This window comes from Pseudonaja textilis, chromosome Z, assembly GCF_049901715.1.
Source record: "Pseudonaja textilis isolate UNSWEBS1 chromosome Z, rPseTex1.2, whole genome shotgun sequence".
Lineage (NCBI taxonomy): Eukaryota > Metazoa > Chordata > Lepidosauria > Squamata > Elapidae > Pseudonaja > Pseudonaja textilis.
Genome location: NC_142008.1, coordinates 22,047,950 through 22,066,995, shown reverse-complemented (window position 1 = coordinate 22,066,995; position 19,046 = coordinate 22,047,950).

Here is a 19,046-nt window from a genome sequence, read left to right as displayed (position 1 = left end):
TTCTAGTACACCGTAGAGTTCCTATTGCTAAACTGGCTTTAGAAGTTGGTAATGTGGCAGAATGTTGAGCTGTTTCTCTGTGCTCCACAGATTGTTCCAGTCAGCGTTGATAGGAAGGAGAGATCCAGCCAACATTCTGTCCTTTGTGGAGTGCTTTAAGACTCAATATTGTCTCGCCCCCCCATTTTAGTAGTTTTAGTAGTACATAGATAAAGCCTTATCTCATTCATTTTTTAAAGTACAAGATTTTCTCTGACAGCAACCACACTAGACTGAACTAGATTTAGAACCTGAGTTTATGAATAAGAAGTGGACTTCTGTTTCATTTTTCACAGGATATATCAGTAATCTTTGTTCACTTCAGATAACTACTGCTATTTTTGGAGAAGTTTTTATACTTTCAACATGTGCATAAAATGAAATAGAAAAATAATCCAGTATTATTTTCCCCACCATAGAAATTTAGGAAAAATGTGTTACAGTTGTTAAATATACAGGAATCTTGCCAGAAAAAAATGGCAATTTACTTACTGCCAGCATCCACATTATAATTTTGAAAGAAGCATAAAGTCTTCCTGAATATCATCAGTTTGGGGCATAAATATAATTTGAATATGTCACTGATGTGTAGCAAATATCAAAGGTTCTTATAATCCATATATAAACCTCTTAATTTTCAGCATTATTAAAACATTCATAGTAAGCAAGATATATTGAATATTTTTGACAGGATTTTAAAACAATGTGACATTTTCCTAAAGTACTTTTGTTAATTTTCCCAACCATTCTAAATTATCAATGAACGTGTTAATATAAATGCAGCAAATATATTTCTTTTTAAGCATTTACATGACTGCATCCAAATTATTTGTTGCAGTGTTTTTTCTCATCTGTATGAGACTATAAGTGCTAAAGTAAATACCATCATGGAAACAATATTGTTCATTCCCAGAACCATTTTCCAAGCTTCACATCAGGCATGGATACAGAACTCATTAGCTTCAAATTGCTGATTATATATAAGCATTCATATGAGCAAATGCTCCAATATCACGCCAATGTATCAAAATTTTTAGCTGGAGTCAGCTTACATGTCCCATGTGGAGCCAGTCCCAAAATGTCAATTTTGAATGACAATGCAATTGTTTGTAACACATAGTAGAAAAAGATATGGAAAGAAATTGTATTGACTAACTTAATAAATTTTAACACTTCTTCCAAACTAAGTTGCCTTGTTCCCTTAAATATAGGGATGAATAACTTGTGGTCTGAGGCCCATTTGCTTTCAGTTTAATTTCAAAATGGTTTTCCAAGTAGCCAGTTACAAAGCCCCATAAGAGCAAATTATCATTTAATCAGCAGCCTATTGCATAAGGAGAAAGAAAAAATATTGAAAATGTGGTACCAACTACTTTTAGCTCTGGTCCTGCCTATTATTGTTGCAGGACTATATTTCATAAGAATGGAGCTCTTAACAGATTATTGCTGAATTCTGAATCCCACTACTACAGGAAGTGATTCATGAGTTACATACAAACACTATACAACGCAATACCAAGTATAATTCTGAGGAGAGTCAATTTCAAAGAATCAGAGTCAAGTAAGAAATGGCTCTCTTTCTTGATATAATTATTTTAATATATGAAATAACCAACTTAGCCCAAAAATCAGATCAGGTGCACATGAGTTTCTATAGATATTTCAGAAAACCAAGAACAATGTGTCAACACCATCAACATATCCTAGTATTTTTCCTGATTTCTCAACCATTGCCATGATTGTGGACATTATTTATATTCAGCAAGGCATTCGACAGAGTAGACCTCAACTACTTCTTAGTAAGCTAGAAAAAAGTGGAATAGATAGCACCACCACTTGATGGACTCGCAACTGGCTGACAAACCGTACTCAACGAGTAGTCCTTAATGTGTCAAAGTCTACATGGAGGGAAGTAAGCAATGGGGTGCCACAATGGGGTGTCTTAGGCCCAGTACTCTTCAATATCTTCATTAACAACTTAGATGAGAGAATAGAAGGGGAACTTAGCAAATTTGCAGATGATATTAAGGTGGCAGGAATAGCTAACACCCAAGAAGATAGGTTCAAGATCCAGAGGGATCTTGACAGACTAGAACACTGGGCCATATCTAACAAAATGAAATTCAATGTAGAGAAAAGTAAAGTCCTACATGTAGGCAAGAAAAACCAAAAGTACACATAGGCCGGGTGAAACCAGGCTTAATAGCAGTAACTGGGAGAGGGATCTTGAAGTCTTTGACAACCAGCTAAATATGAGCCAGCAGTATGCAGCCACCGCCAAAAAAGCTAATGCAATCCTAAATTGCATTAACAGAGGGACACAATCGAGATCAAGTGAGGTACTAATACCAATCTATAAAGTGTTACTAAGACCACATCTAGAGTACTGCATCCAGTTTTGTTCACCATATTATTAAAAAGATGTTGAGACTCTAGAAAAAGTAGAGAAGAGCAATCAGGATGATTAGGGGACTGGAGACTAAGACATATGAAGAACAGTTACAGGAACTGGGCATGGCTAGTCTAGTGAAGAGAAAGCCCAAGAGAGACAGGATAGCAGTCTTCCAATATTTGAGGGACTGCCACAGAGAGGAAGGGTTCAAGCTATTTTCTAAAGCTCCTATAGGCCAGACAAGGAATAATGGATGGAAACTGAACAAGGAGAGATTTAACCTGGAAATAAGGAGAAACTTTCCGACAGTGAGAACAATCAACCAATGGAAGACTTTGCCTTCGGAAGTTGTGGCAGCGCCATCATTGAGACTTTCAAGAAAAGATTGGACTGCCATTTGCCAGAAATGGCATAGGGTCTCTTGCTTGGGCAGGGGGTTGAACTAGATGACCTATAAGGTTTCTTCCAACTCTGATTATCTGTTATCTGATGATAAATGAGGATAGAGTAAAATACTGATGATTCAGAATGTATGAACTGCAGCATTCTGGACCCAGACCAAGGGACAGGCTGAGGTCTTATCTGCTCCTGCCAGCAAGCTGCTATGGCACATTAAGTGTGAGGGCATACCAGGGCATGAACTAACTGCTTAGCCACCTCAGTAGTTATGAACAGATGGATCTTGGCAACATTCTTTAAACAGATATTTCATATTTTAACAAGTTTTTGCATAAAATATTTTAAAGACAGTTGTTCAATTTAAACTCTTAGGTTTCTCATAACCAGTGAGACTCACAGCTGGCAGCCTTGAAAACCAAAGTGAGAAACAAGAATAGGTGAAATGATATGAGTGTATGGAATAGAATATTCTCTATTTCTTTTCTGATTTATGTAAATCAGTAGGAGACCATCTCCAATCAGTAGGAGACCATTCAAACTATCTAGATAGTTTGAAAGAGGTGCTGATATTATATAATTAAAAATGAATAAGTCTTAAAATAATCATGCAAACTAGGAAGAAGAAATTAGAGAGCCTAACAAAAGAGTACATAAAAGAATAAAACAGGATCCACCATTGAGCCCCAAGGAAGTGCTAATGATAATGAAAAAGACCAAGAAATAGAACCACTCCACAAAACTGAGGATGTTCTGTGTGATACAAAATATTGAGACCAATTAAGTGGCATACATGCATGGCCAAGTGAACTTAACTGTGGTAATTATATCTGAGAAGTCGTCTTTAAATAGTACTCAACAAGACTCAGTACTGTCAAGACTCCTGTTCTCTATTTAAGTAGATTCTTCTTTTCAATGTTACCATATTTCAGGGGCGTCAAACTCAAGGCCTGTGGGCTGGATCTGCCCCGTGGGGTGCTTAGATTGGGCACGTGGGGCAGCCCTAGAAACAGTAAAGGGCCAGCTTGCTGTGCCTCTGCCAGTGAAAACAGAGCTCCAGGAGGCCAGCACATCCAAAAATGGAGTTTGGGCTACCATAGGCACCCTTGACACAAGTGATGTCAAGCTGGCCACGCCCACACCAACCACATGACCGTAATGCAGCCCCCCAATAAAATCTATGAGTTTGCCACTTCTGCCATATTTCACTTAGGATCCATTCAAGTTTCTACCCCATCCCAATTTTCTTTAGTCACTCTTACCTCTGATTGCTTCATCTGAGAGTTCTCTTTATAGGGCTGTTTATCTGTTGTACCAGATATTTTGACTGAACTTTCACATTGCCATCTCCTGCAATGCCCCCAAAGGCTTATTTATCTATTTTGCTGGAGAAAGCACTTTTTTGTTGCTTCTAGATTATGGCTGCATGTCACAGATACTGTATGAAGACAGTATGAAAGTGCTTTTCATTTTCAGAAAAGTAATGATCTCTCTCTTCAACTTTTAACTAATAATAATGTTAGTAATGATGCTTTTTTTAAAAAAAATACTTGTTTTTAATCGTGTGTATTGTAGTTAAATTGTTAACTGCCAAGGGTAATATGGGCAGAAAAAGAAGTTCAGATGTAAGGCAATATAGTATAAACTATATTCATAAAATGAGTCACTTGACTGATTTACTATGAGCAAAAATTGCAATTGAATCATCAAAATCTATTTCAAAATGTGACAACTAACAACTAATAGAATTAAGAAATGGGACCCTAAAATTTGTTACTTCACTTCTATATATCTAGAAATTTTTTGATGAATGAACTCCTTAATATGAGATTTTCTTCTTTCTTGGTTTTGAGTATTCTGCAGACTAAGTGTAATTTCTTGCAAAGCCTTCCAGCTGTGTGAATATTTTATTATCTTGTAGTCATTGCGTACCTAATTGCCTCTTGAAATTAACTCTTTGAACATAGATATTTTTATTTTCCCAACTAATTATCTTGTGTCCACTTGGTCTCTAAGAATAAAGTATGATATAATTTATTCAGCCCAGAACTGTGCATTTTAATCATACCTTTAATAGCATGGGAAACATTAGCATGTCTAAAAATCAATAAGACAGTGATGTTAGCATTCACCGATCACTAAGAAGCATCTGTATTAAAAAAAATCCTGCATATTATTGCTTAAGATAGGATTCATTTATGTTTTAAATAACTAAAATGCATGTGATATTTTTTTTAGTAGATGAGAAACTATAACAGGAAAACTATCCGTGTTGTCTCTGTTGTAAAAGACATTGGTGTGCTTCCTTCAAGACCTTGGAAGAAGCTTGAATGGATCAGATTATTTAGCTATGTAATAATGACTCTGTTCTTGAACATAACAACCTGTCTTATAAGAAGCCAGTTTATTGTCTATCAACTCAATATTGTTGATGCTGTCTGACAGTGACAATGGAAGGCATATTCCATTTTCCATTGTTCAGTGGTAGATAGGATCTAAACTAATTAGCGATCAATTGTTGAAGATAGGGCTTGATTGATAGGAGCTTGAAAGTTATTAAAAGTTCAAATGAAGAAATCTAAAATATTGTTTGCATTCACGGGGTGGGGATGGCAGGAGTCCCCAAAGGTAAACTGGTTTATTTAGCAGAACATATTCCTAGGTACAGAAAGGAACCCATTATTATTTATTTATTTATTTGTCAAAAGTTTACAATGCAACAGAAACAAGAATAAACATAAATTTAAATACAAGAAATAGGAATTAATAAATTGGAGACAATAGGACAGGGGCGGTAGGCACTATTGTGCGCTTATGCACACCCCTTACATTACAATCTTTCTTGTCACAGTTGTTAAATGAATCAATGCAGCTGTTAAGTTAGTAACAAGGTTGTTAAATGAATCTGGTTTCCTCATTGACTTCGCTTGTCAGAAAGTCACAAAATCATATGGGACACTGCAAAAAGGTCATATACAGAAGTCAGGTGCTAAGGGTCTGAATCAGTGGTGGGATTCAAATTCTTTTACTACCAGTTTAGTGGGTGTGGCTTGGTGGGCGTGGCAGAGGAAGGATACTGTAAAATCTCCAGTCAGAGGTGGTATTTGCCAGTTCTCCGAACTACTTAAAATTTTCGCTACTGGTTCTCCAGAACTGGTCAGAACTTGTTGAATACCACCTCGAATCTGAATTTTGATCACATGACCATGCAGATGTTACAATGGTTGTAAGTGTGAAAAACATAACTCACTTTTTTCAGAGCTGTTGTAACTTTGGTCACTAAATGAATGGTTGTAATTCAAGGACTACTGTACATACATGAATCTGGAAATAAGGAACATTATTGCTAAAAATTAATAGAGGGGGGGCAAAAATTGATGAAATTATTTTGAAACTTAGGAAACATCTACCTTTTAGATTATGAAGAAAGGAATAGGTTGCTTAGGTTTTTTTTAATCCTATAAGTGAATTATTGCTATTGTTAGGAATGATAGTCACCTAACAGTTGGGTTGGCAATATATAAACCAGGATAGTCATTTAATACTGTTGTATCTTTAAAAGAATGTTGTAATTGTGATTGGCTGAGGTTCCTCCAATGGCCATAAGATGGAGCCAGAAGCCTGGTTTGTTCTTTTTTGCATTTCCTTTGCTTTCCTTTTGCCTTTTGCCTGATCGTCATTCTGCTTGAATTGCTGTGAGTCTTGCAACTATTCACAAACTCCGTTTACTGAACTTTGTCTATGATACTGGTAAAGAAAAGGACTTCATTTTTGGATTATCCCTGGACTGATTATTTTGAATACTAACTGCTTTAACCACGTATGATTTAGACTGTTTGTTGGACTTTGTTTACCCATTTGCAGGAAGTAAAACTTACATTTTACTATTCAGTATATCTGTGTGCTGGTTATGTGTTATTCATCACCACTCTCACTATGTTTCCCTGAGTGCACTCATTCTCCTAATGGGGAATACCTCAACACTGGTTCTGGGCCCAGACTCAGACAACTGAGAGTTAGTGTGAATACACAGTACCATATACAGACAGCTGTCTATTGTTTAATCATGGGTTACTGTCCTGGTAAAGATGGTACAAGACACATCAACAAGTCTATCACTGATAACCCAGTTGGATGGAAAAAACTATATTTCTATGTCTATGAAGTGCAGTCTACTTCTGTGTAGGGAATGGTTATGGGCTGCAGTTCAGGATCCACCAGATGTAAATGCTTGGGATCCAGATGATGAGGACGATGCCAAAAAGTTAGCTGACTTTAAACAGAACAACGAATGAGCTCTTTGTATAATTGGACTAACACTGAGTGACCAGCAGCTAGTCCATATTTGTGGAGAAGAGTCTGCTGCTAGGTGTTGGGAGAATTTGAAGAGGATTTATGTTCGTGACAGTGTAGGTACACACATACATCTTACACGTAAGCTGTTTAGAGCACGTCTTCTGAAAGGTGGAGATATATTAGCTCATTTGAACTTTATGAAAAGAACTTTTCAAGAGCTACATGAAAAGGAACTGATTTTTTCAGAGCTGCATCAGGTTTACAACATTCTTTCCTCATTGGATGAAAGTTATGATGATTACATATCTTCACTGGGACTCCTGACCAGAAATGAACTGACATTGACTGACATAACTGGACAATTGTTAGAAGAGGCAAGAAGAAGGCAGGATAGAGACCAACTGAGAGAGAAACAACCACAAGAAGAGGATTTATTTTCAACTACCTATGCTGTTAGGAAATGTTTTTCTTGTGGGGCTAGGGGACATATAGCTAGATTCTGTAAGAAGGGCAAACAACAAAATACTGGTAATAACTAGAAGGCTAAGAAGAATGTTAATTTAGCTATGTCTAGCAATTCAACTGTAAACCATGATTTATGGGTAGTTGATAGTGGGGCATCGCAGTGCATTAGTAGAAATAGCGAGAGGTGTGTAAAGGTGTCCACGAGTAAGCAACATGTATCATGGGCAAATGGATGGATGATGAAAGCATCTGGTGAAGGTACCACATATTGTTCATGTGTAAATGAACATTTACCTATGTTATATGTATTTAAACTGAAATTTAATTTGTTATCAATAAGGGCTTTAGTTAACCTTGGTTATGTAGTAACTTTTAGGGGAGATAACTGTATAATAGAGAAAGAGGGTAAAAGTGTTACTGCTACTTTAGAGAATGATTTACACGTAATGCATGATGACATATTGCAGATGGCTAACTCGGTTTATTACAATGTTAAGCCACATGACGAATGTATAAATTTACTGCATAGACATCTGGGGCACATTAATTTCAAAATGCTGAAACAAACTGTTAAATTGTCAGAGGGAGTAAAATTAAAATCCCATAGAAAGTACTTAAAACTCTAATGCCTGTAATCAGGAGAAAAGTAAGGTTACTCCTGCAAACAGACTGAATGGGTTTAAGACCAAAGAACCTTTAGAGGTTGTTTTTGCTGACATAATTGGTCCTAAAACACCCAGTTTGGGAGGTGCCTGCTATGTTTTGAGTATAATGGACCATTACTCATGGTACAGTTTCTGTTATCTAATGAAAAACAAAACAGAAACGTTCCAACATTTCTTTAATTGGCTAAGATTTGCAGAAAGGAAAATGAGACATAAAGTAATTACTTTAGTTACAGGTAATGGGACTGATTTTATTAATAATAGATTCCAAACGATGTTGAAATTGGCTGGTATCAAGCATAAGAGTTCTGCACCTTACAGGCCACAACATAACTCGTTTATAGAACTAAGAGGGTAAACATTACAAGCCATGGCTCGCACTGTTATCTGATTCAGATTTGCCTAAAACATTGTGGGGTGAAGCCATAAGGTGTACCAACCATGTGTTAAACGATGTGGTGATCACAACAACTGGTGAATTGCCATTCACTCATTGGCATGGCAGAAAACCAAATTTAAGTTATCTGCACACATTTGGAGCTCCAGCATGGGTGCATATTCCCTCACAAGACTGAAAGGGCAACATAGAGCTAGGAAATTATTTTTTGTATGTTACGAGGCCAACCATAGATCATTTAGATTCTGGGTTCCAGGCACAGCTAATGTTTATTGTAGTGCTAGTGCTAAATTTCTTGAGCACACTGGGTGGTATAAACTAGAACAGGAATCCAAAAATGATGTTGTTATCGACACCCAAGTAGTCCCTAACGATGAGATAGTTAAGCCATAAATAGCCATTAAAAAGGAAGAACAGGCACAGGAGGAGGTAGAAGAACAGGAGCAGGTGGAACATGAGAGTCCACTAGTAAGTCCTGAGCTGCCTTGACGTTCAACCTGTATAACACAACCACCAGATAGATATCAGGCTAGTACAGCATGCCAAGTAAATATAGTTCCTATTAACTATAATGAACTGAAACTGTATCCTGCTAAGATTCAGGCTGCCTAGCAAGGAGCAATGGATAAGGAACTGAAATCCTTACAAAGGTTGGAGGTATATGAAAATGTCAGGTTACCACCAGGTAAGCATGCCATAGGGTATAAGTGGATTTATAAAATTAAGACAGGTATGGGTGGGACTATTACCCATAAAGCCGGGTTAGTAGCACAAGGGTTTGATCAGTCAGCCAATGACTATGATGAGGTGTTTGCACCTAGTCTGAAGGCTACCACATTGCGAGCAGAATTAGTGTGGGCAGCTAAGAAGAAGTACACAATAAACCATTTAGATGTTGAGACGAAATATCTACATGCACCGTTGCAACATACTATATATTTAAAGAAGCCTTTGGGAATAAAAACTGATAATAAAATTGATTGCTGGAGATTAAATGAGTCTTTATGGCGTGAAGCAATCAGGCTATGAATGGAACCAGTGCATAGTGAAGGTATTAACAAAGAGGTTTTGTAGCTGGCATGGCTGATCCATATTTATTCAAAAAGGAAAGTGATGGTGTAGTTTCATTGTTGCTATTGTTCGCTGATGACACAGCATTAATCACTAAAACTGAGAAAAAAACTACTGGAATTCTTTCACTGTAAGAGAAGAAATTTAAAATCAAACATTTAGATGAGATTAAACAGTATCTTGGTTTGAAAATAGAAAAAACTAAGGGAGGCTACAAAATCTCACAGGCAGTAAAATTAACCAGTTACTGAAGAAGTTTAAAATGGAACTTTGTAAACTGGCTAAGACACCAATGAGCCAGGAGTTAAGCCACAGTGATGTGCAAAGTCCTGTTTTTGATAAAGACAATCAATCATTAATTGGTAGTTTATACTATTGTAGTAATTGGTCTAGACCAGACATAGCACATAGTGTCAACCAATTAGGCAGGTTTAACACTGAGCCTACTCAAAGGAAAGCTGCTAAGCATGTGTTGAGATATCTTAAACAAATGATGCATTATGCATTATATTTGGAGCCTAAGGATGAACTAAGTTTAACTGCATGTGCCAATGCAAGTTTTGCTACAGACATACCTACACATATATCAACATCAGGTACTGTAGTGTTATTAGGAAAGGTATTAATTGGGTGGCGGTCTATTTGACAAAAACATCTAAGCTTATCAACAATGGAGGCTGAATTCTCATGTTTGTCTCTATTATGTACGGACTTAGTATGTTATAAACAACTAATGATAGACATGGGAAGTAATGTAAAGGAACCTATTGTTGTATATGAAGACAACCAATCAGCAATTCAAATGGCTTCCAATCTCGCCATAAAGACAAAATCAAAACACACCAATCTACGATATCTGAATGTGAGACAATGTGTTCAAAGTAAAATGATTAAACTGGAGTAGTGCATGTCAGAGAATAACATTGCAGATCATTTTATGAAAGCCCAAGGCACTGTAAAACATAAGGCTTGCTGTGAGGAATATGAACTTAAACTGTAAGATTTTATACATTATCCTACCAAAAGGGGAGAATGTTACAATGATAGTCACCTAACAGTTGGGTTGGCAATACATAAACCAGGATAGTCATTTAATACAGTTGTATCTTTAAGAGAATGTTGTAATTGTGATTGGCTGAGATTCCTCCAACAGCCATAAGATGGAGCCAGAAACCTGGTTTGTTCTTTTTTGCATTTCCTTTGCTTTCCTTTTGCCTTTTGCCTGATCGTCATTCTACTTGAATTGCTGTGAGTCTTGCAACTATTCACAAACTCCATTTACTGAACTTTGTTTATGATACTGGTAAAGAAAATGACTTCGTTTTTGGATTATCCCTGGACTGATTATTTTGAATACTAACTGCTTTAACTGCATATGATTTGGACTGTTTGTTGGACTTTGTTTACCCATTTACAGGAAGTAAAACTTACATTTTACTATTCAGTGTATCTGTGTGCTGGTTGTGTGTTATTCATCACCACTCTCACTATGTTTTCCTGAGTGCACCCATTCTCCTAACGGGGAATACCTCAACAGCTATCCCATTTCTTTATCTTGTTTTCTATTTGGAAGAAAAATGACAGCAGTACTGACAAAATGAAAGAAATTATATCCTTTGAACATCCAATATTTGAACGAAACAAAATAATTGAATAGATCATGGAATGAATAGTGTGCCTCTCTTCTGATGCTGCACAATATATTCTTGTGTTTCCTTTCAATAGTGATAACAATTAGGAAGTGTTTACCAAGGACATGCATGTTTAAGATACCTAATAATTTATTATGCCAAATTTGATAAATGACTGATCAATCACTCGAGTTGTTTATTATGGCACTACTGAAGCAGAATACCATGCTCATTTAATTTGAAACAACCAGACACATTGATTTGGACAATAATTGTTAACAAGCAAATGCTTTAGGCTGTGTGACATTTACATGTATTCAGGCATTTAATTTTTTTTTAATAATTGTTGAATGAGTACATATTTATCCTAGATTCTAAGAATGGACATAGAAATGCAACAATAAAAGCTCCAGAATACTTAGTACTAATCTATAGGTATGTTATTGCATCAAACCTACTGATTTGAAATTGCATCAACATGTTGTTTGATTTTCTGTAAACTGTACTAGAAACCAAGAACATCTAGTAAGATCAAAATTGGCAAGATGGTGAATGGAACATTGTGATGTGAACCTGCTCTTTAAAAAAACCAACACAATGCTAGGTTGAATTAACATAGGGATAGAATCAAGATCACATGAAATGTTCATACCGCTTTGTAATGCCTTGGTAAGACCACACCTGGAATATTGCATCCAGTTTGGTCACCACAATATAAAAAAAGATGCTGAGACTCTAGATAGAGAAGAGCAACAAAGATGGTTAGGGGATTGGAGGATAAAAATACAAAGAACGGTTGCAGGAATTGGGTATGTCTGGCTTAATGACAAGAAGGACTGGGGGGAGAAGATAACAATATTTCATTATCTAAGGGCTGCCACAAGGAAGAGAGTTGTATTGATGGCATTCTTAGCAAGAACCTAATATTTGCAATATAGTTTGTTTCATATGTGAGAATTTAATCATTTATATCAACAAAATATTGACAACGAAATAAACCCCAGACATTATAGAAACCCCATTTACAGAATTATCAGAGAAGCCATAGAGATTGAAAAAAGACCTGGAAGCATGAATAGAAGAGGTGACTCCAGCAGACTGTCAATTATCTGGAAGCCTGCACTCACAAAAAATTCTCCACACCTCAAGCCAAGCAAACACCTGGGCACAAACAGACCCCCTGCCCCTGATACCTCCAGCTCAGACACACCCCAACCAGCCACCCAGATGAAACCTAGCTTCCTAATAAATGATAGCTGGCCATTCACACAAAGCCAAGCTGCACTAAAAGCTCCCAATACAGGAAACATAATGTTGCCAGCCAACAAGACAAAAAAATGCAACAAAACAGACAGAAGATATTAGAAACACCAATCAAGCAGAACACAGCAAACTTCAAGACCAATAAACACAGACCAAGACTCCCAACCAATCAGGATGAAGAAAAAAAACATTCTAACATAGCGGTAGGCTAGCACCAAATATAAAACAGAAACGGCTATGAAAGCCTGACTCAGAGACGAACACAATACACAAGCCTGATGATGGCAGATGAGACTCTGCCAAAACATTGCTACAACTTTAAAAGCACAACTATAATGATGTGGGAAAATACCCCAACAAAGCTGACTACTATACACACACACACACACACACACACACACACACACTCCTTCCAAAATAAGGATGGAAATGGGAGTGGTCCAGTTTCTAATTTTAACATTCCCCATTGCACCAAATTTCTATAATTGAATTTAACTGCTTTGCTGCTGTATTTTTTGGAAATTTTGGATAACTTTTAAAGGTGTAACTTGGGGTGACATTGTCTTGCAGAGAGATCTGCTCCCAGTACTACCCAATGTTCCCTTCCTCCCACCCAAAAAATCACCAACTACCAACTAACCAATCCATAAACCTGTATCATTACTTTTCTGGTGTATTACATATGGCTTTCCAGCTTGCTAGAAATTGGTTGCATCGTTTACAACTCAGAAACCTCCCCACCTGTCAAACAGAAAGCTCCAATTTTCCCTACAGTACTTTAAAGCCTCTTCAAATTTAATTTGGGAAGGATGGTTAAACTTCAATCTCTCATCTTCCTTTTCATGCTGCATGCTTTTTCTCATCCTTTGTGAGGGAATAACTATAGATTTGCTATGACATAAATAAAGCACATTTGGAGAACAAAAATGCAAAGCTACTTTCTAGATAATTAATGTACTTGTGCACTAGATTCAATGGGAAGGGTTTTTTTGTTAGAATTATTTCCTCAGAAACAGCAACTACTGCAGTTTTACTATTACTGCATTTATAGCACTTAATTTTAAGTTCATTTGAAAATCTCAGTCCTAATTCATTGCTGCAAATGACATCTCTGGACCAGGGGATTAAGCCAACAAAATCCTAATCATGACATACAGTAGGATCTGGTTATCTGAGGGACCATCGATTGCTATCCATCCAGTATGATGTAGCAGATTTGGACTGGAACTCATCAATTAAACAATGCCATCTTATAGGACAAAAAAGCAGTAACTCTGGAATGATATTTCTCAGAGATTCATATGTCCTGCAGCCTTATTTAAGCAAATCTTTAAAACCTGGCTCTCACACCGACCTTAGGATAGAGTAGAACAGGGGTCCTCAAACTACAGCCCCCATGCCAGATACATCCCACTGAAGCAATTTATCCAGCCCATGCGTCATAAGAGGGGCAGTGACATCAGTAGAAAAGTCAATTTCATATTCCAGAGCTCTAGTCATAGGACTGGCCCTTTGGTCATCCCAGATCAGCTCCTCCACCCGGGTGCACCTGCCTGCCAGAGAGCGGCCAGGCAGCCCATGATGGAGCTGGAATTCTCCATTGTAGAGGGTGCTACAAGAAGTGGTGCAAGGAGTAGCACAGCTCTCACTGGCTGGAGTGAGGTAATGGCATGGTTGCAGCAAGGTAAGGTGATTCAGGCAGGCTGAAGTGGCAATGGCAATGGCCAGAAACTTAGCGCGGGAGTGAAGTGCCCCTGTACTTGCTTTTGCGTGGCAACAGCAGTCTGCCTTCATCGCAATACATTTGCATTCAAGGCAGCCCTTGCCTCTTGCCGCTTCTTCCTGCTCAGGGAGATGCACAACCTGCTCTCTGCCTCAAGACACTGGCCTGACCTACGCCACAGCTGCTGCTGCTACTGTTGCCACCTTTATGGCCTGCCTGCTTCTTTTGCAGGGCCTTGCAGAGCAAGTGATATTTAGCATGCTTCACATTGAGGGAGATGGGTTCCCTCCCCCTTCTGGAGCCCATTATAACACAGGCCCACAATGTGACCCTGGCCCACTCGCTCCTGGCAACAGCAGCGGTATCAGCCACAGTGCAGGTCAGGCCATTGTCTTGGGGAAGACAGCAGGTCACCCCTCTTCCTGAGTGACTGAGGCATGACTAGAACCGACAAGGACTGGAAGAAGTGCCCGTGAGACCCAGCAACAGATGAGGCATTGGAGAATCAGCCCCAGTTGCTTCTCTTCGCTGCAGTGCTTCCGGGATGTGGCTTACAGCTCCGAGCTCGAAATGGTGGGAGTCAAGGACTGCCTTGAGTGCAAATGTACTGCGATGAATGCCCATTACAATGTGGAGCCACAATGCATCAGGTGCAGCACGGGTTTGGCAATTGTCTTGGGATGGAAAGCAGGTTGCATGTCTCCCCAAGTGACTGAGGCACTTCTAGCACCAACAAAGGCTGGAAGTTGCCACCTGCTGTTCTCTGGTGGTCAGTCTGGCAGCAAGACTCAGCTAGCGATGAGGCACCAAAGAATCAGAATTATACAGACACACACACACACACAGAGAGAGAGAGAGAGAGAGAGACAGACAGACAGACAGAGACAGGCAGGCAGGCAGGAAGGCAGGCAGTGTGATGACCTGGGGCAAGGCACAATGGTAACACAGTCAAATAAGCAATAACAGTCCCTTTATTATCTCCAACTTTGCCCCCAATGTCTAGGTTACCTTTGGCTGGAGAAAAACTCTCCCTGGAACAGCCTTTAACTGTAGAAAATTCAGTCCAAAACAAGGTACATACAAACTGCAACTAAAAATCCAAACAAACCAATCTGAAGTAATTAATTTGACAAGGCAGGAGAAGAAATTTCAGACTTGAAAGCATGGCAAAACTCACACAGTTGGGAAGATGCCAGGAACACAGATAAGCCACAATGATACAAGATAAATTCATATTGGCTCCCAGCAGCTTGCTGCACACAATTTGCTTTTTTATACACTGTGTTCCCAGCTGCAGCTAATGAAGGGAACCAGGGCCCTTTCCTCCCCCGTAAGCCACACAACTCACATTGCTCCCTTCTCCGTTCCTCCCTGCATGCCCTAGGATGAAGAGAGAGTGGGCCTGACTTCCCTCTCCTTGCTCTACCTCTTCCCTGCTCTGCCCAGCCAAACTTTGCCCTTCCCCAGTTTCTTCCACAGCCAACAGAGCCACACTCCCATTCCCTGTCAGCTGTTCGGCTTCTCCCTCCAAGTCAGATTCCGACAGGGGCATGACACACAAACACACAGAGAGACAGAGAGACCTACACACACACACACACACACACAGAGAGAGAGAGAGAGAGAGAGAGAGAGAAAGAGAGAGGGAGAGATAGATACACAGAGAGGGACATAAAGAGAGGGATACACACAGAGAGAGAAAGAGAGAGAGTGAGAGAGGCAGAGATACATAGAGATAGACAGAGAAAGACACACACAGACACACACACACACACACACACACAGAAAGAGAGAAAGAAAGACACACAGAGAGAGACACAGGGAAAGAGAGGCAGAGAGAGAGAGGCAGAGAGGCACAGGGATACACACAGAGAGAGAAAAAGAGAGACACACAGAGAAAGATAGAGAAAGTCACACACACACACACACAGAGCAGAGAGAGAGAGACACAGAGACTTCACCCCATTTTTAAGGGGTCCTTAAAGGGTGTGTACATAAGTGCACCAGCGTGCCTACCATCTCTGTCTTACTGTTCCCATGTATCTGTATTTACTTCCTTTGTTCATGTTTATGTTCATACCTATATTTGTTGTCTTGTACATGTCTGAAAAACAAACAAACAAACAAACAAACTTTGAATTGTACCCAGAACTATACTGAGAACCAGTGCAGTGGGGTTACATGTGCCAAATAGCTAACACTGTTTACAATCAAAGTACCTTTTAGCTACAAATTGTACCTGCTCTTGCACCAAGGGAACTAATCTATATAATTATATAGACACATCCACATAATATTCTTAACAATATGAAAATAATTTGCTTTCTCTGAGATAAAACCTAACCTTGGCATTCCTGAAAAGTTTTCCATCCAAATATTTAAAAGGTCCATTTGTTTTTATCTTCCTGAACCAAAGTTGATCAGCTGATAGTACATTTTTTATTATATCTTTTATGTACCTCTTGAATATCTTCCTTTTCACTGAGATCTTCTCTGTACAAATATTGAATGGATTCTGTTGGGTGAGTTTATCTCTTTTATATACTTTTTTGATAAATACATTTTGCAAAATATTGTTTTGATTTATTATTTTATTAGTGTATTTTATTTTTTATTATAATTTTATTGCATTCTACACAGTAGGCTTTGATGCTCAAATACAAGCATCTTGGGGAAAATTTATGTTTATTGCTATGAATATTTTTGAAAAGATGAATTCTCATCAATAATGCTGATATTCTATGCAGTTATTTTTATATCTGCAATGTACATTAATGTTGATAGCTGGATATTATGAGATACATGGCATACAAAAGCAATTTATGTTTTGGTAACTACTTGCTAAAATATTTCTGTAATATATACTATAAATACATATAATTAAAAAAAAATCTAAACTAAAAAAAGAAATATGTAATCTCATATACATAGTATACTTATCACTGAATCTTGATTAGTCATATTGAGTTGCTGCTGAAATCCATTACTCCATTTTCATTGGAGTTTAAATGTGACTAACTTAGCCTGTATCCAATGAAGGGGGGAAAAATGTAAAGTTACGTGAAAATTAAAGTGATGCAAGATATCCTTAATTTGATGTGGGGAAAAAATGTATTTTACTTTCACCTTTTCCTGAGAAACAGCTACATGAATATTTACCAGTTGTTTGAGTGATGTATGTTTATTCTAGTGCTCTTTCCTTCTCATTTTATATACAAGGATTCTACAATTCTTGTCTATAATATATAATTTTATATATAATATGACAGTTCTAATGTACCTTTAAGGTCAAATATACACAATTTTTGACATTTTCTAAATTGCTTCCAGGAAGTATTTCTGTGATATTATCATGGTTTAGAAAATACCAATCCTCTTTAAAGATCTTTTGAAATGTATTTAAAACTGGCTACCATGTTATGCTTTCACATGTTTTTCCATTTCTAGCGCCAGTCTGAGCTTTGTTAATTCATTCAGTTTATCTTCACAGGATTTAACTCCCCAGCGTTTCTTTCACCAAGATTACTTCATACTTTCACTAAAGATGGTGGTGGGCTGACCTTCTCCCACTATTCTCTGTATTACACTCAGGAAAAGAAGAGTTTTCCACCTCTCTACCAATTAACCCAATTGGGTTAATTGGGAGATGCCAATTTTCAGATGCATTTCCTAGGCTGTTTGCTGTAATCAGAAGGTTCCGTTTCTTTTAGCTTCCCAAAGAATTGTTCAAGAGCACATTGGCTGTTATGTAAATCATAATGTAAACTATTGATTCTAAATTGTGACATCACAAAATCTCACAAATCTATTCACTTCTTTAGTAAAGATGGCAACAAACTTCTTTAAGGGCTGTCATCTCCCAGGCAGAAGGAAATCAACAACTAGCAGATGCCCTGAATATGTTTTACTGCAGGTTTGAAAGGAAACTACAGCCACCTATCTCCACAACCACTGTGTCAAATGCACCGACAGCCAAGCCTCCTACAACTGACCCCAATCCTTTGGGCTCAACAGCCTCTGGTGATCACAGAAAAAGAAGTGCAAGATCTATTACACAGACAAAAGCCAGGAAAAGCACCAGGGCCAGAGAAGATTACTCCTTCTTGCTTAAAAGTCTGCGTTGATCAATTGGTCCCCATCTTCACCCAAATCTTCAGTAAATCACTAGAGATGTGCTATGTTCCTTCTTGCTTCAAATGCTCTACTATCATCCCAGTGCCAAAGAAGCCCTCCATCAGGGAACTGAATGACTACAGACCAGTTGCTCTAACACCCATAGTTATGAAAAAATTTGAAAGGCTAGTCTGTCCTACCTGAAAACCCTCACAGATTTGCTGTTAGACCCTTGCAGTTTACATATTGAGCAAATAGATCAACAGATGATGCTGTTAATATGGCTCTGCACTATATCCTACAATACCTTGAATCTCCAAATACCTATGCAAGGGTCCTCTTTGTAGACTTCAGTTCAACATTCAATACCATCATTCCAGACATTCTTCTAACTAAACTAAACCAAACCAGCTAGCAGTACCTGAACATATTTGTAAGTGGATCATAAGCTTCCTAACAGAGAGGAAGCAGCAGCTGAAGCTAGGCAGGATCACATCTGATACCTGTACAATTAGAACCACCCCCTCCAAGGCTTTGTGCTTTCTCCACTTCTCTTCTCTCTATATGCCAATGACTGCATCTCAAATGATCCATC